The sequence below is a fragment of the Felis catus genome, chromosome B2 (genome assembly GCF_018350175.1).
Source record: "Felis catus isolate Fca126 chromosome B2, F.catus_Fca126_mat1.0, whole genome shotgun sequence".
Taxonomy (NCBI): domain Eukaryota; kingdom Metazoa; phylum Chordata; class Mammalia; order Carnivora; family Felidae; genus Felis; species Felis catus.
In genome coordinates, this window is record NC_058372.1 from 115,263,360 (window position 1) to 115,283,346 (window position 19,987).

Here is a 19,987-nt window from a genome sequence, read left to right on the forward strand (position 1 = left end):
CATAGAAATCTAAATGGTGGGAATAGTGAACTTTACACAAATATGAACCACGTTGCAAAGACAATTTAATTCATTAACTGGCTTTGGTATGGAAAAATGAGGAGAGGTTCTGGCCTCTGATGAACGTTGAGTCAGTTCCAACTACAAAGTTTCCAGGCAGAGACATTCTGAGAACCACTGTCATTGACAAAAAATATAGAAACTGGGTCACAGTTGAATATAAATTCAGGTAAATATAAACGATTAATATAAACACAGGTAAATATTAACAATGTCTAAATTATTGATAGCTAAAAACATAAAATAGCAGGCGTATATACTTATGCAAAATCTTCCTTTATTTATAGCATTCCTTTGACTACCTGCCTAAGCTCTAAGGAAAAGAACAGACAGATGTTAAATTTAAGATAGTTGTTTTCAAGTTTCTTAAAATCATTGGTGTAGCATGTATAAGGTAATACATTCTCCAAAGCAACTCATCCTGTATAATGAATGTGCTGCACTTTTTCTATGTAATAAGAAAAAATCAATTTAGCATTCTCTGTGGCTGCAAGAAAAGTCTTTAAACCAATTAAATTAACTTTCCCTTCTGCTGATGGTACTTGCTAGTCGATTATCCTTAACCCATAGCAGACGGTCCTTACTTTGGGGCCATGATGATTTCCTGGAAACGTCTTATGGATAACCGTAAAGGGGATTATGCTTCCCCATAGAGATGCCACAATCTGAGTAGATTTTCTTTTTGACATCAATAAGTTATGATGATGTCAATCATGTATTATTAAAACAAAAGACTAATGTGAATTTCATTCATACCCAAATGTAATCATTTTAAACAGTAAAATCATGTCCCAGGTCATCTCCTGGAATTCCAGTACTGAAGAAACCTTAGAAAATTTCTAAATGGAAACACTGTATTTTTTTCAGATAAGAAAAAGAGACACGTACCTTAAGGATTCCAAAAGGTTTCAGTACAGACATACACCTCACCTCCCAACTTTACAAAGTCACACACAACGACCACAAGTAATTAGCACTGACTATAAGAGGAGAGCCAATGGCAATGCCACCATATTAATTTGAGCATTTTCCACCTACAGTGCAGCAGTGCAGATGCTGGGAATCTTAGAAACACCATATATATATATATATATATATATATATATATATATATACACACACACACACACACATATACACATATATATATGTATATATATATATATATATACATATTTTTCCCCTGCATTTATGCTATATAAAACAAAGAGGAGACCACTTGGTAGCCAAGGTCTTTTCCTTTTTTTTTAAATCTGAAATAGCTGTGATTCTAACTTCCATTGTCAACTTTTGGCAAGCAAGACTTGCTTTATTCAGGTCTTTAACATCAAGAGCAGCTTGAAGGAATAAAAAGGGACAGACAAAAGGCTGCCTGAGAACTGTGGTCTATGGAGGGAGGGAATAGAAGCTGCAACCCTTTGCCTTGATAATAGTAGGAGAAACCTAAACCTTAAAAAAAAAAAAAAGTCTTCTGTAGTCAATCCAGGGGACTGAGATGGCTGGCGGAAGACCAGATGCCGAAGGAGCCACAGCAGTTGCCAAGTTAAAAGCAAAGGAAACATGGTACCCTACTGCCCCAGAGTCAGAGCAGTGATTACTAGTTAAGTGCTTTAAACTCTGACAGGGATGGAGAGGGGACTGACCAGGTGTCCACACTGTAGACATGGTCCTCCCTGGCTCTTAAACAAATCAAGATGAAAGCACCACAGGGAGGTTGAAAGCAGATGATTTTATTCACCCCCACCCTGTTATCAGCTTTACAAGAGCTGTAGCTGGAAAATGGCCGATAAAACCAATGTAGTAATCTCTCCTGCTATGCTTTGATCTGGTTTTCTGGCAGAAGCAGCTATTATCTACTCAAAAAAAGAAAGGTCTGATCAGGTGCAAATCTCTATTGGTACCCTGGCCTAAGCTCAGAAGCTCCCCTCCTTGATCAAAGTTTAAAGCGTTCATAAAACACTAGCACACTGGTGTCCTCAACTTTGAAGAAATCATTACTCAAATTTTGCAAACTGTGATTATAATATCTCCGGTTCTCTTCTAAGACACCAATACATAATCTCTGGCCAATGCTGTGTGTCCTTAGCCAATTTGACTGGTTTATTCACTTTATTTGGAAGAGCTGGAACAAATGCACTTAAAATTAATACCAAACTGAAAGGTTTAATGTGGAGTTTATCAGGAAAATAAGGATTATCATAGTAATAGCACTCATTATATTAATAATTCCATTTCCTGAAACAAGAACCCTGATATCAACTACAATATATGGCATGTGTTGATTATGATGGGTTTATTCACAAATGAATTTGCCATTAAAACATACATTAAAAACGACAGACAAATGGGGCACCTGGATGGCTTAGTCGGTTGATCGTCCGACTTCAGCTCAGGTCATGATCTCATGGTTCACAAGCTCAAGCCACACATCAGGCTCTGTGCTGACAGCTCAGAGCCTGGAGCCTGCTTCAGATTCTGTGTCTCCCCCTCTCTGTCTCTGCCCCTCGCCACTCATACATGGTCTCTATCAAAAGTAAATAAACATTAAAAATAAACAAACAAAAACAGATTGAACTCTAGACCAAGGCACGTCTAAGGGTAATAGGTCAACAATCCTTCTATTTTGGATAGATGTCTGTCTCTAGGGTCATGGGACTTTAATATAATCATGAAATTTCCAATTAAAAAGCTTTCTAGTAAAGGACACATGAATACTGGTCAATGCAGAAGTAGAGATTTATTACTGTAATTTCTCAAAACGTCTATGATAGTATGAACTTTACAAGCTCTCCTCTCATGATAAAAATAAATTGTTCAGCAAATAAAACTACAGTTAAACCAGGGCTCCTTATTAATTGTTATTAGTGAATACAGTTTATTACATTCATTATAGTAAGAGTGAAAACAACAGAAACCAATCGACCAGCATCACTAAAAGATCAAGATCCCATTGTGCAAGGTGCAAATTTTCCTCTTCAAAATGTTTAAATCCTACCATTACAATATAAAGACAATTTTAAAAGTTAGCCAAGAGAATAACAAATGTAAATTGGGGTGCCTCACTGGCTCAGTCAGTTAAGCCTTGATTTTGGCTCAGATCATGATCTCACAGTTTGTGGGATCAAGCTCTACATTGGGCTCTGCACTGACAGTGCAGAGCCTGCTTGAGATTATCTCTATCCCATTCTTTCTGCCCTTACCCCATGTGAGTGCTCTCTCTCTCTCTCTCTCTCTCTCTCTCTCTCTCTCTCTCTCCCTCCCTCTCTCAAAAATAAACATTTTTTAAAAAAGAATAACAAGTCTAAATAATGACCTATTTCCAATAAATTACAACATCAAAATAGTATTATTTATGTGGTTATAGTTTTTAATTTCTTGAAAGAATAGCATTCCTAGGACATAGGACATAGGGTTCTTTCTTCCTGCCTAAATTCTGTCTCCTATCAACTAAATTAGATTTTCCAGCTTTTTTTTTTTTAATTTTTTTTCAACGTTTTTTATTTATTTTTGGGACAGAGAGAGACAGAGCATGAATGGGGGAGGGGCAGAGAGAGAGGGAGACACAGAATCGGAAACAGGCTCCAGGCTCCGAGCCATCAGCCCAGAGCCCGACGCGGGGCTCGAACTCACGGACCGCGAGATCGTGACCTGGCTGAAGTCGGACGCTTAACCGACTGCGCCACCCAGGCGCCCCAGATTTTCCAGCTTTTAAAGAAATTTGTATTCTGTAAAAATCAGAAAACTACAACTCTCATCATGTGTTGGGCTAAGTAAATTATTACCTTAGGCCTATAACGATAACTTAGTTATTACTAAAAAACATGATTTGAAAATACTTTTGAGAGCATTTTAAAATTTACTATCCATGTTATAATAAACTGTTTCCTGTAATTTACAATTCCCCTAAATAAACTTAACATTGTATCACAGTCCCATGGGCAGATCAATCTGCAGAGGCAATTACTGACATTCACACCCAGATAAAAAGTGCCCAGGTTGTTCCACTGGTCACCACAGAAATAGACCTGAAAGCATTTTTATCCTGGGTCCAGACAAATGATTCAGAAATACCTAAAAGTTACAAATAGGGTGTCTCACTATTAAATTTGTAGGTCAGCTCATGGAAGAGTATAAAGTAAAAGAGCCCGATTTAGCCCAAACGAGTGAATGTCTGTGAAAAGGCAAATTTCTGGTGTAAGCTAACTAACAAAAGCAATACGAATGAACGTGGCCTTTTTGTTGCCGGTGAAGTCTGATAACTAAAATTATTACACAGACTCAGATATGAAAGCATCTTGCAATACTATCAATTCAGGTACACCATGCTCCTGTTTCCAAAGAGAAGAGCGAGTAAATCTGTGTGATTGCAATATACCACCTGCCATGCCTATTACCTTGTGCATCAATAGCAATGCACAACACACAATACTGTTTCATTTTATTCACCACAACACACTTACCATGTAGGTATTATCCCTGTTTTGAAGATGAGACACTAAGCTTCATGTTAACTAACTTGACCAAACTCACAGTAAATGGAACTCAAAGGATCGCAAAGCCTGTGCTCCTGTGTGGATGCGATGCTGCAAGTATTATTTCTATGTGTCTGTTTAGGTTTGTCAGTGTGAAGCTGAGTGTTCAGACCTGTGAGGTGGTTTTTTCTCTATTTACTTATTTGTTTACAAAAGGATTTTGTTGTTTATTTATATATAACCAATAAACAAATTCCATAATGTTACCCAGAAAAGAGTAAAGAAAGAGTTCAAGGACCTATGGTCCCCTCTGGGTGAATTTGTCTGTAAAGAGAAAAGAGCTAATATATTGACAAGTGAGGGCAGTGCAATTTAATATTAAGAATGGTTACAGTGATGAGGGAATGAAAGGAGAAGTGAACCAGGAGTTGAAGTCCCAGATGGTAATCATTGGGAATTAGGATTAAACTATTTGATTCTATTTGAAGTTTTGCAGAGGATAGGCGTGGTCTCAATGAGTAGACTTTACATGGATATTTAACGTTCATTTGAATGTTCTGGACTTAGAATGGACTATGACTATAGGAGATATGGTATAACACAAAGAGAACTGGACTTGTTATCCAGAGATAGGATTCAAATCTCACTAATTGTATAAAATCACATAAGTGGCAAATTCAGGACCCTGACCATTTTCATCCGTAAAATGAGAAGGTTGGCCAAATTGCTTTCTAAGGCCCCTTTCAGTATTAATATTTCATGAGGCTAAAAGATACCTTGTTACAGTTGATGAATTATAAGTAACTTCTAAGATTATTTCAGGATTAAGGATCTTATTTTCCTTTGTCACATGGTATATTATTGTTTCTTTTTTTGGCAAATTGAAATGCAACTAAGGCTCTAAAATGTGAATATTGAGTGTGTACCTGTGTGTGTATATAAATACATATATGTAGAGATAGGTAGATACAGATATACAGGATCTATTCTGTAGAATTTAATCAACATGATGGTATATGTAAACCTTTTTAAAAATTTTAAGTATGCACATAAGATAACACTAAGTGTTTAATTAAATATTAAATGGTTAAGTGTGAAAATCATTTGTTAATATAAGATAGCACGTCTTAATTAGAAATCCTAATGTACTAAATTACTGAATAAACAAGAGCATAAGATTTGCTCAAAGCAATATATGTAAAGTTTTATGATATCCATTAAGGAATTTAAACATGAATTTCTGTATTTGTGTCTATTAATAGCATTTACCAGGACATCTCATTTAAGACAGCAAAAATATTGTGTTTAAGTACAGAAGTTCAAAAGAAATTCAGAAAAGAAAACAAATTTATTTCTTTCCTAATTATTCTTTTCTGCTTACAGATGTTTTGCATTCATTTATTTAGATTCCACCTCCTTTGTAGAAAAAGACTGAAGGCAAATCAAAGAATAAATTAACCACAAGAAAATGCTCTAAGTGTAAAATCAGAGGGAGAGAAGGAGAAAAAGAAAATGAAGACATCAGTGAAAGCCAAGAATAGAGCTCAAATATGTTTAGTATAAACATTTATATACTTCATATTAGAGAGTCTTACGTTGTCTCTAAGCTTTCTAGCAATAAATGCAGCATGCAGCTCCCAGAGTAATTTGATTCCATAGAACAATTCCACTGGGAGGCAAATTGATAGGTTCCTTGTGCCAGTCTCCACAGATATGGCTTGATTTGGGGATACCTTTTAGATAATATGGGAAAACTAGAGGAAGAAAGGATTGCATATCTTTCCAGCAATCTTCCTCAAAAACTGGTTCTCAAAACTACAGGCTCCAATGAGTTCAAGTCCAGAAAGTTCTGTGGCATAAAACTATTCAACAATGCCATATAAACGCAGACACACATTTCAATAAACTCTAAATTTTAAGAAATTATGTATATAGAGTTCATATACTCTTATGAGAATTAAGGAATCCAGTCTTAAAAATACTTTATCGTGTCCAAAAGGGTATCCCTGCTTTGCTGAATGCAATAGCACAGGAACAGATTTCTTCAGAAAAGTTTTTCTAAATCGTCTCCAAATGAAAAACAGTGCATGACCCGTTGCCTGGAAAGTCTACTCTCTACGGCCTAGTACAATAGTGTGAATCCAAAAACAAAGTTCCACTAATGTGAAAACAGCTGTCTGATTCAGTTAATTATTAAAAAAGAAGTAATTCCATAAAACACACACTGAAAGTTTAGCTCTGAGCTAAGCTTAAGAAATGCTATCTGTGAAGTATAGACCAATGCAACTGGGTTTTTCAATAAAAGTCAGACACAGCACATTGAGAAAAGAAAATAACACATTAGTAGTAGGAGCCGTTGTCAGAAATTGAGGAGCCGTATTCAGAGACTGAGATAACAAAAGTATGAAACTGTCTATAAAAAAAAAAGGTTTTATCTCTTGTCCTCTATTAGAGAACAGGAGTGTGAGAGCTCTGTCAAAACACTGAGATTCAATTTAAAGAGAAGAGAGGTCACAGAATACAATCATATTTTACCCTAATGAAATATGTGACCTGCTCTCTCAAAACAATATTCCTGCTGACCATGATTCTAGAAATAGTAATATAGAAACACATTCTGAAATGAGATCAATAACTGGGGTGGGGAATCTATGTTGAGCGTGGGCAGACTAGCTCATAACAGACTCCTGACCAATGAAGTAAAGGTTGGGGAAAGGACTGACATTTTCTGTGCGGTTAGAATAACATTCTTGTATGATTTATAAAACTGCTTCAGCCAATCATTTAGGCTTAAGTTAATAGCCATCATGAATTAATTCCAGCCTCCTAGTCCAAACAACTTATATCCTAAGTTACAGAGAAAACTTGCAGAGGTACTTAATCCTCTCTTTAGTGCTTAAAGCTATTTGAATGAATGGAAGAATGATTGGTCCAATGTGTTATTTCCTAATACTGAGAATCATAAAAATGAGCATGATGTGTGAACATGGGGACAAATACAGTCCCGCTATTTTAAAAACTGAACAAAAATTGAGTTAAAAAAATTCTACAGACTGGTATTTCCAATTTCTCAGTGAAACTCTATTAATACTTTAAATAATTTTTTGAGTATTTCCAAAGAAAAGCTTAAAATACAGAATAATAGATAAAGGAAATGATGCAGGTCTTAATTTGTCCATATTTCAATAAAGCATTTGGCAAAATCTCTGGCTCTCCCCTTATGGGCAAGATGCAGAAATGAGAGATGAATAATAACACAGCAGTGTTACTTCCTGACTAGTCTAACTTCTATACTAGAAAAAGAGTTGACTAATACATTGTTATCATCCAAGAAGAAGCCATCATACATAAGGCCACACAGCTCAGTCTTTAGCCTTAGTCTATTTGTTATTATTATCAAACTCCTGAAAGAGAACATAACTAGCTAATACTTATCAAACACACAAAGACTAGATACATGTCTAAAGAACTAGCTGAGCATATTAGGATAAACGATTTAATAGGCTGTCATAATGAGATACATCTAACAAGATAAAAGATATTGGGGACAATGTGCTTGGTTTCAACACAAACCTCCTTATTTCTCAGGTCAGTGCTCTTATTAAACCCTAACACATTCATACCTAAAAAAGAGTGGAGAATTTTAATCAGTAATAAGAATAACCCAGGAAGGGCACCTGTGCCAAGAGGCCAGGGGTGGGAATAGAATCAGCCTGGTTTGTTCTGGTCTCCAGTCTACAAAGTGCTGTGTTTACCTTTCCCACTCAGTCATTAATCACCCTGAGATATGGCCTAAGCACTTATTTAGGCTAGAAGTGGAACCATTATAAGTTGAATATAATAGAATTCAGAGCTGGAAATCATAGCAATCCCTGGAGGAACAATTCTCCCAAATTTCTACTGAGGGCAGATTTTTAAAAGATGCCTGGAAAAATTGCTTAGTGCTTAAGTCTGTTTTTGAATGCGTAACAACCTAATTGTAATTAACGACAACAAAAAATTAATATAAATCAGACCCTAGATTAAAAAAAATACAAAGGAATTGATTTGTGATGTTTGAGAAAATAGGAAAGCAACAGGCACTCCAGCATTAGACACCTTTAATTAAAAACACAAAGTAAATGGACTCATTCCCCAGTGAATGGCTTTCCTTAGCAGACAACAGAATTGCTTATCAGTTAAATCTGTTACAGCAACAGCCATTTCGATAGGGATCAATGCAGTTGGAAGCCAAGTAGATATATACTCCAGTAGTAAACCAAAGAGTTATTTGGGTTTTTTGTTTTTTGGTTTTTTTTTTTTTTTTTTTTTTTTTTTTTTTGCTGTTGTTTCCCTTTTCTTTAATTGAAACCATTGGAGGAAAGTACTCTCACCAAGTTTCTTTTGAAACATTTCAAATAGTTAGGCATAAAGAAGAATGCAAAAATGCATCCCCAAAGCAACTATTAAAATATTATTTATTGTAATTTTGACAAGAATAGTTACGTATGATCCCTGCTACACATTTCCTGACCAAATTGTAGTTCGTGGGTGGAGGAAAGAATTCATGGATAAAAGCTAAATCCTTTTTTATTAACCTCTTCTCATATTCCATCCCAAGCCATATCCAAGCATCTAGCTGCCAGCATATTTGTAAATAATAGTTACCAGCATCCTGAAAAGCCCATGATCAGGCAGAAAGGCTGTATTAATTACTGGGTTAGAAAAGACCCAGAGAGAAAGAGTGAGAGAGAGAGAGAGAGAGAGAGAGAGAGACAGAGAGAGAGAGAGAGAGATAAACACAGGGACAGAGACAAAGACAGAGAGAGGGAGGGAAAAACATTTGATATTTTCCTCTATTAGCAGCAATAACTTTTTAAAAGACAAGTCAAATGTCAAAGATTTTTAAAGAATCAATGTCATCTCCTCTCCTCAGTGTCCGCTGGGCTTGCAGGATTAGGGGGTGGAGCTCCACGGACTCATCACTGGGCACCTGGCATCCAGGACAGTGTAGCTCCTCAAAGTCAGTGAAAACATCACAACATTGCTTTTATATGACCTTAGTAGCCATAAAATTATCACTCTCCTTCACTCTCTGAATATCCCATCAGGAAATTTCATCAAAGAAGAAAATAATACAATCTAATAAAATAGACGTTTAACAAATAACTTGTGGTTGCACTTTTGTAAAGAAATTTAACATCATAGTTTATAAGACATTCTTTCCGAGTTCAAATGCATCCTTGGGGAATGAGGGTCTAAGGAAATAATATAGTAAATGATAAAATAAAAAAAACACAAATGTGAAGTTTAAAAGAAAAAAACATGGAATCAATAACTAAGTCAACTATAAAATTTTCTTAAGTATGTTTTCTAGTCTGAAAATTATGACCACACACAAAAATGTCAAAATTCTCAAACACTTAAATTTTTAAACAGGGTGTGATTGTATAGTTATACTACGGTTACAATTATATGCAAAGCATACTTAGAAAAATTCAGAAAATGCTCATCTATTAATTGCAGTTATGGTAGATGTTTAGAACTTAAAATAGTCTTAAAATCTAATTTTAATATTTTTGTGCCAAATTACTTGAATAATTTTTTTCAAGAAAAATAACTTTGCTACTTAAAACTTTCCAGAAAATATCTAGGTAATAGTGATTCACACAATGGAGTGGCAATGAGAAAGAATGAAATATGGCCCTTTGTAGCAACATGGATGGAACTGGAGAGGGTTATGCTAAATGAAATGAGCCATACAGAGAAAGACAGATACCATATGTTTTCACTCTTATGTGGATCCTAAGAAACCCATGGGGGAGGGAAAGAAAAAAAAAAAGAGGTTAGATTGGTAATAGTGATTTCCTATTCGATCCTTTCAGAGGATTAGAGGGTGGTAAAATAAACCTATATTTGCAAACATTCAGCCACATTACATCACAAAGCAGCAATTATTTCTCTACCTCAATAGGGAAAGACAGTTTGACATAGAGCTGACCCCACCAATGTGATCCACTCTGTGAAACTCTGCTGAGCTTGTTAGGGATAGGTCTCCAAAGCCACGCCCACTGAGAGGAGTGAAGAGAGAACAGGGCATGCCCAGACGGGACCTCTCTGAACAAGAAAAAGGTGGGAGGTGAGGACTGAGCCTTAGGGCCTAATGGCAAAAAAAAAAAAAAAAAAAAAAAAAAAAGACCAATCTTTAGTTTTTTTGTCTATTCAAAAATAATCAGCATCTTAAGCACATTTAATAAAGAATATAACTTTTCTACCCCCAGGTCGACATATTCCACATGCATGTTGAAAGGGAGTTTAGAATCCCAACAAGAAGGTCCTGTGAGGCTAAGTTGGTAATCATTTGTTTTCCCTTCATTTCACTTTTATCACCTCACCTTTATCACCGTTAACAACCTCTAGGATCTCCCCTATGCCTGGAACTTGAGTACTCCAGAATCAAGCGTTCCAGAATATTGGAATCCAATTTTCTGTAAGTTCCTTCCAGGAAGGAGCACTTTATCTGAGTGATAAGAGAACACCTCCTTCCCATCAACCTACAGCCCACGTGCCTACAAATTAAAACTCCTTGTCTCTGCACTTACCATCCTACCACACATCCCTCTCTATTGCAATCCTAGTAGAAGACACATAGGTGCCAAGCAGCAGTCAGATACTTATACACAAACTTAATTTTCTTATAACTCCCAAGCTTCCCTGGTATACAAAAGAATCCCTACCATGATTTGCTCTCTTTTTCTGTTTAGAGAGAATGGGAATCTAAGAACAGTACTTTCCTTCTTGTTCACTATCTGCAAGAAATGGAAGGGAAAGGGGAGAGAAAGGCGACACGCATAAATTGAGCAAAGAGAGAAGAGAAACAATAGGAAAGACTTTCCTCTCTAGCCTTCCTTTTCCACTCTCTGGCTTGTTATTTTCCCAGTGAATCCATATGACAGAGTGGAGAAAACACTAAGGCACCTTAGGACCATATCTTGCTTTCAATTTACAAATAGAGTGGAGCTCCTCCCTTAAGGGGAAAAATCTTTAGGGTGTTTTGTTTTGTTTTGAAGAAAGGGTAACCTAGATGAGCCAAATCAAACTTTGTAAAAATCAACTGCCTCTGTTTCAATAAATAGTATCAGTATAGCAATATAAAAATACTAAAAAAAAAAAAAAATGAATGTTAAAAAAATTTTTAAAAATGCTAATTATATCAGTTAATGAAACTATTGTATACATATATATGAGCCACACACATGCCAGAGGCAGCTTGCTGTAATTTTTAAATAATGCTTTCAAGAATCCGAGTTTGTCATTTGCCGAAATCCCAGTTAGTAGCTTACTGAACCTCCTCCTCACAGCCCCCCCAGAGTCAAAATAAAGGAAACAATCTGCCCAAGAGAGGTTTAGTATTCAGACCTGGAATAATTCTTTCAACACCAGAAGTTGGTAGAGCATACTTTACAGTTGCAATTTTATGCTACAGTCACGTTCACATTCTTGCCAAGGGATTCGGTTTACATCAACCTCTACAAATTTATGTTCTCAGTGTATAAACATTTTAACATAATAATAATCCTCTATCATAATGGAGACCACATGGTCTAGCGCATTGTGTGCTGAATACTCTATCTATCCAGCCCTATCTACCTCATAGGAATTCTGTAAAGATTAATTAGTAGATACCTCCAGAAAGCACTATGAGGTTCCCCCCCGCAAAATACCTTACAAACACCATGCATTTATTATACCAGAAAGACAAAAAAAAAAAAAAAAGAGGCAATAATACAGCTATGAGAGTAAAAAAAAAAAAAAAAAAAAGGCAGTTGGGATAAAAATGAATCAGATTAACTGTTGAATGAGATTAGAGGGGACACTAAATACCAGAAATATGGTGTACTAGTCCTAGCAACACAACAAAAGCGGGTACTTCCCACAAGGATATTGCAACAAACCAGCCTGCCACAAGGGGTTAAAACAGGCCTGGCTTTCCCTCCTCCTGGAAGGCAAGCACAGCCAGAACCCAGCTTGTCTTTGACCTGCATTCACCCCTAGACTCACTCCCTATCTGCCCTGGCTACCAGAGCCCTGAGTGTGCAAACATCCTTCACAGATCATTTCCTGCAGGGGGGCCCCAATCAATTTAGAAAATGACAAGGGTGACAGGGGACCAAAGAAAGGAGAAACTCTGTAGTAAGGCCCCATCTAGTCAACAAACAGGAGTCAGAAATCTGTATTAACCTAGGAGTAAAAGTTATGTGGGAGAGCTAAAAATACAATTAGTACATTTTTGATCTATGAGAAGAGTTTCATCGTTATGTAAGCCACATATAACATAGTTCTTCTTTCTCATATTGGTAATATTTGCTTTGGGAGGGATTTTTAAGAGCACGGAGCTTTATGTACAAAGCACTGCTTTCCAATTATAAATTCACAAACATTGCCTGGTAGGTTAAATAATTTTCAATGTTCTACTCCATAATTTAATCCTTCCTAAATGACCATCTTCAGATACAGAAAAATAGACTGAAAAGCAATATAAGTAGAAACAATTGGCAAATTTACACTAAAATTAAAATCAATAGTATTTACTAGGTAAGTAGACTAAATAGCTACAGGAAGAATTAAACTGTCCTTAAAGAAAGCAACAAAGCAGAAACTCCGAAGAGTCATCCCAGGATTCACACACTTTGTTGTATAGTAGAAGCAGTTCGTAACAACAGCTCTGGTATCCACCCTTCATTTGTCTTTCCTGTATTTCAGTTTTTAGGCCATTAGCACACTATACCTAGACAACTACAGCAGCCTGCTAACAAAGCCACATGACTCCCTGTGGCCTAGATATGGTAAAAATTAAATTTCCCTAAAGCAAAGCTCTGAAGATATTCATTACCAGTAAATCTACAGAGTGGTCCTCTATTTTTTGGTTTTTTTTCAACTGGATACAGCTCAAACTTGTTAGCCTAACATCCACATCTCTTTACAATCTGGCCTCATTCAACCTGCTATGTTCTCGTTCTCTGTTCCAAAACGAATCCTAATTACATTTTGTTTGGGTTTCTATAATTCACTGAACAAGCCCATTGCTCAACTCCCAAAGCATCTTTTTAAATCTGATTTCCTCTTCCTAGGAGTAAATCCTAACAGTTCAAACACCTCCTCATCTTTACTGTCTTTCCACATTATGGTGATCAGAGGTGTACTTCTGTATCCAGCCTCCCTTCCCTTCTAGTCAGAGCACGTATCCTGCAATCAGCACATGATACTTTTCATGCACTGATTTGATTGTAGATACTCACCTATGTGTGTTTGTTCTACAAAGTCTGCCTTCTACAACTCTGGGCCTCATGTGGTCCCTGATTAAAATGTTGACTCAATGAATGGCATCAAATGCAATAATGAATGTTTCTACTTTTCACCAAAAGTTCTAAAGGTCATTCTCAATTTCACTGGAGTTTGGAAGGACAAAAACCCAATGGCCTAGTTTTTTAAAACTCTGCGTGATATTTATAGAAAAGGCACATTTACAGAACATTTTATAAAGTACATGGCGTTTTAAAATTATTGTTCATAATACATACAAAGTAGGTCAAAAGCATCATCTCCCCTTTTAAACTAAGGAAAGTAGAGTGCAAACAACATTTCCATATGCCCTACTATACAATTACTTAACAGAACTTCAGGCCATTGTTATTGTGTTTGACTCAAAAATATGTGGGATTGGTTGGGCATTTTTTTAAATCTCAGTTTATTTCTGGTATTAAATCCTATATTATGGGCCAGGTATTGTGCTATGCATTGAAAATATAAAGTTGAATGAAAAACAAAGATTGTCCCTTATTCTTTCTAAGTTTACATATCGATACTCTATATATACATAATACTAAGAGGAAGATAGTTCATCCCAACCAGAATCTTACAAAAACAGCTAAGAATGGATTTTTGTCTTCTCTGTGCAAATATAGCAGATCACATCCACGGTCCTGACGCCACACTGGTCACTGTCTGGGAATCTCAGCCAGTTCTCACATCAAAACATTGTAGATCAAAAATAAGAACATTGCCACTGTTACAGGGCTGATAATCCACAGGTACCAGTACTATTCAACCTCAATGACTCCCTTCCTTCTCTCTCCTCCTTCCAATAATCCCTGTTCCAGGTGCCCTCTGAAAGGATCACTGCCATTGTTACACTCTTCTCTGTGTGGGTCTGAACCACCTACCTTGGAATGCTGCCGCCTCAGCACACTCCAGGGTAAAAATCCAGGGTCCAGCCTCTATTATCCACACCCCCCTCCTCCCACAGCAGAGGGCTGCGATTATGCCTTTTTCTTCCCACTGCTTTTAAACTTTCTTTTTATCTCTGGTATTCAGCCACTTTAGTATGATGTACCTTGGTATGGTTTCATTTACCTTTAATCTGTTTGGAATTCACTGTATTCTTGGATCTGTGGGTTTATTGTATCCATCAAATTTGGAAAATATTTGAACATTATTTTTCCAAATATTCTGTTCTTCTTTTCCCTGTCTTGTGGGACTACATTTACAGGTTAGATGACTTGATACTGACCCATCGCCCACTGAGATTCTGTTCATCTTTTTCTTTTGCACTTTTTCTCTTCTTGTTTCCTTTTTGATAGTTTCTATTGCTATGACTTCATAACAATAAGAATATCCCCCTAGAGGTGCCATTTGGTCCATTTTTATATATTCCATTTCTCTCCTTATCATGCTCATATTTTCCTCTATCTCTTGAGCATATAGCACATATGCATACAATACCTGTTTAACATCTTTGTTTGCAAATTTCATCACTTCTTTCTTTCCTGGGTATGTACTACTTATGGTTCATATTTTCCTGTTTCTTTGCATGCAAGGTAATTTTTTAATTGGATACTAAATATTGTGGATTTTACATTGTTTGGTGCTGGATTTTGTTGAATCCCTTTAAAAAGTATTGACCATTTTTCATCACTCATGTGTAAATCCGTATGATCCTCTGGTGGACTGGTTTTAAGCCTTGTTATGGTGGATCCAGAGCAGTCTTTAAAATAAGGCTTATTTACTCACTTCAATAAGGCAGTATCATTCTGAGGACTCTACCCAATGCTCTGTATATAATGAAGACTCTCCATCCTGGCTGTTGAGAATGTAAGTTAGTCCAAACTCTGGGTGAATTCTGAGAATTATTTGTTCTACAGCTTTCCAGTGGTTCTTCATCCTGCCTCTTAGAGTTCCATTTGTGTATCTGCCAGTTTACAAGGACCCCCTCTGCAAATGTCTTGAACTCTTCCTGTACACGTTTCTCTACATTTTCTGCCCCACAAATTCTCCTCACCTTAGCCTCCCCAGCTCTGATCTCAAATCCTCTACTCAAAGTACTGGACTGGTGTGTCTGAGTGGCTCAGTTGGTTAAGCGTCTGACTTTTTATTTCGACTCAGGTCATCATCTCACAGTTTGTGCGATTGAGCCCCATGTCAGCCTCAGGCTCTATGTTTATAGCACCAAGTCTGCTTGGGATTCTCTCCTTCCCTTTCTTGCTCCCCACCCCTGCCCCACACACACTCATTCTAAATAAATAAATTAACTAACTACCTAAAAAAAAGTTGCTGGATTCTGTTTCAGTTCCCCTCCCTATGCCAGGTGTGGATACTACTTCTGGGCTATAAACTGGAGCAAATATGGATGTCACTCAAGAATCATTTCCTTGCACATTCCCCATTCCCCTACACACACTCCCTCACATTCACTTACATGCACCTTTTAGGTCACGGCCCTGATCTTTGTGCTTTCTTATCATTATTATGTTGACCTTTGTCCATTTTCCTTCTGAATCCCATCTTCAGTGATCCATTCTTTCTCCCATCAAATCTATGCCCCAACATCAGTGTAACCAAGATCAGTGCTTCTCACAGTAGGGTCCCTGAGTCATTTGTATCAAAGCCACCTAAAATAAATGATACAAGTGAACACTTGTGGGTTCTACTGAAGATCTCATGAGTCATCACCTCTGAGTGTTAGGGTCCCTTTTGGACTTGCATTGTTAAGAAGCAAACCAAGTGATTTTTAGGCACTCTGACATTTACAAACCACTGGTGTAGACCCTAAATTCTAGAGATTCTTGTTCCTATCTGACTTCTAGGAGCTATGTCTATTTCATGGTACAGAAATATACAATTATATTGGCTTACTAGGATATTTCAATCAACATGAACATCATACCAAATACAGCTCATTAATTCATTGTCTGTTTTAAGTGATACCCTTCTAGGAAGCGAGGCACAAATCGAATTTATAAAATCCAAGCTCACTGTAAGTCCAAAGGAATTGAAATAGAATGTCTGACTTAATAAATCACCCAAAAGTACAAAGTGCTTCAACAATGCATTGGATTCTCTATTGTCCAATCAATGCAATGACATTAAACTTCTTTTAAAAATTACCTAGTTTTTAAAGAGCAATTGACTTTGTAAGGCTATACATTTTTAACAACATACTTGAAGGTTTTAATAAGACTTCTCTGAGTTCTTTTTCCTCCCTTTAAAATATCAGTCTCTTACCACATAGACAAATACAGAAATTTTGACCTATGCCACCTTAATATATTTTATAGAGATAAAATAACTCTTGGAAACTTATTGTAGGGTTCTATATCAAAGTAAATCTGAGTTTTAAGCTGGCATAAATTGTTAGGTATTTTATAGTACTATATCTCAAGGGCAATTTCAAGGATGTATCAAGCAACATTATTAATTGAACATTTTATTTTTCATGCATAAACATCATGTTACAAAATACTAGCACTATGTTTAGTAACTTCAAGACAGAATTATTAAAAGACACTTGATTTGTGAAGCCGTAACACAATCAGATAGATAACCATTCCGTTTTATGATTCACAAGTGAAAAACAGCCTGCTAAACTGACTAACAAAAAGATGGGGAATAACCAAAATATCCATATGAATCCTCATCAGATATTCTTCCTTGGCTAGAAAGGAACAGATTTTTGACATCTACTTTATAGTTAAAATTTGCTTTATTTCAAATAACAATGTTTTAGATGGCAGATGTGCATTCTGGGATAAAGAAAACTGTTCTGCGTTTCCATTAACAATTAACACTTTGGACCACCACCAGATCTTTTCAGTATTTGGGGAGTTTGCAATCCAAAAGTAATAATAACAAAAATAACAATCATAGAGCTTTACTTAAGGACACATGGGAACAAAGCCAACTTAACCCCATTTTCTTCATGGTTATTTCTAGGGCAGTGGTTTCTGAAGTGTGGTTACAGACCGATCCCATGGGACCCAGTTGAATTTGCGGGTTCTTCTCTAGTTTTAATGAGTCAGAAACTCTTGGGATGGGGCCCAGCAGTCCAAGTTTACCAAACCCTCCAGGTATTCTAATTCTTGCTCAGGTATGAGAACACTGGTATGGAGCTTAGTGGGACAGGAGCTCAGAATGCAGGACAGAAAATTAGAGGATGCGATAAAGGATTCTACATGTAAGCAATTTAATTTTTAAGCTCTCAAAATTTGTAACGTGGTTAAGCCCCTCTGTATGCTTATTGGTATAAAAGCAAAACATCTGAAACTCCTAATCACCAGAAAAAAACCTCTGAAGATTGATCTTGGAAATAGAGCAAAATTCAATAACAAGAAATAACAACAGATATCATTTATTGAATTCCTACCATATACCAGGAACTAGACAAGGCATTTAAAATGCTTTACCTTTTTTTGTTGTTAAGCTTCACAACAGGCTTATTTTACAAATGAGGAAACTGAAAATAAAAATGTAGTAGGCAGAATAATGGTCTCCAGAAAATACCTGTCTACTAATCTCCAGGAATTGTGGTGATGTTGTTACATGGCAAAGGAAAATTAAGGTTGTATTTAGAATTAAATTGTAAGAGGGGATTAAAATTGTTAATCAACTGGCTTTAAGATGGAGAGATTAACCTGTATCACTCAGCTGGACCCAATATAATGATAAAGAGCCCTTAAAAATGGAAAAGGAGAGGAGAATCCGACATGGAACTACAGAAGAGATCCCAGGGATGCAATGTGGGAAGAGTTTTACCTGCTATTGCTGGTTTTGATGATGGAAAGAACCATAAACTAAGAATAGATGTGAGTAGCCTCTTGAGGCTGAAAAGGTAAGAAAAAATTCCTTCCTATAGCCTCTGCAAAGGAACACAACCCTGAACAGAATCTGATTTTATCACAGTGAGACCATGTCAGACTTCTAAGCTACTAGAACAGTAAGATCATGAACTTGGTAGTTTTAAGCCACTCAATTTGTGGTTGATTTGTTATGGAAGCAATAGAAAACTAACACAGTAAGCAATGTGTTCAAAGCCACAACATAAGGAAGGCACTGAGCTATATAATTTGAACTCAAATTCTTTCCATTGGATCCTGTTGCTTTCCTGTCAATACCCATTGATATCCAGCACTTAACAGCTCTTACAGCATACTGACATTTCTAATGCTACTCTGGTTACCATTAACAATCTCTTCAGGAGTACTAGACCCTTTCCCAGGTGGGATCACCTATCAGCAGTACTCTACCAGGCTTGCAGAGGTTTTGTGATTGACGGACTCAGTGTTTGAGAAGAATATACTAGTTCTCTGGTTCTGCCATTTACAATTCTCTTACAATTGGCCCAGTTCACACATTTATGCTACCAGCTTGGCCTAGTTGGCATTTGTTTCTACCATTCTAGTTGTAGATAAAAGGTGAAGTTCTCTTATCACAATTTTCACCTCCCTTTACTACTTGAGAAAAACCTATGGTTTTAGAAGTTCATGCCAACGTACTATAGCATGAAAGAGAAAATATATCACTGTTAGAAAGGAAAAGCTCTATATGGCATTCTTTGCAGAAGATATCACTGGCTACCAACAAAGCACTTTAAATTTTTTTGGATTAAATAAATTGGTCTATAAGAAAAATCACTATATATTTTATTAACTGGCAAAAAGTAGTTAAGGATACACAAAGAAATGCACTAATATATACTACATTATAAATACACTGATATTTACACTAAAATACACTAACGCAAATACTAGTTTTACATATATATACATATACATTTTGTATAATTATATTGTTGCTTTCATGATTGTAATCCATACATTTCTCTATATGGGAATTATGCCATATATTTTAAACATAAATCTTGTAATACAATACTTGAAAAAAAATCCAGATACACTTTTTTAAAAAGACTTTTTTAAAACTTAGTAAATGGCATTCCTGTTGATATTCTAACTGCAGTTTTATCAAAAGTAAAATTTGGAAAACAAAACAAAACATCTTACCTTTGCTATGTGTATAAATGAGAACTTAAATTATATTTTCTCTGTGAAACACTGACTTCATGTCAGGAAGTCTTCTACATTTATTTTTTCCAGGCTCCAACACAATGAAATTCAATTCCCAAAACATCTCTTTCACAACTC

At 36.2% G+C, this 19,987-nt stretch overlaps 1 protein-coding gene across 13 annotated transcripts in view; it reads right to left on the minus strand.

Annotated features, from left to right (window-relative positions):
* Positions 1-19,987, minus strand: part of PTPRK (protein tyrosine phosphatase receptor type K) — a 561,747-nt gene that overhangs the window by 306,285 nt on the left and 235,475 nt on the right. The gene's annotated exons all lie outside the window — the stretch shown is intronic.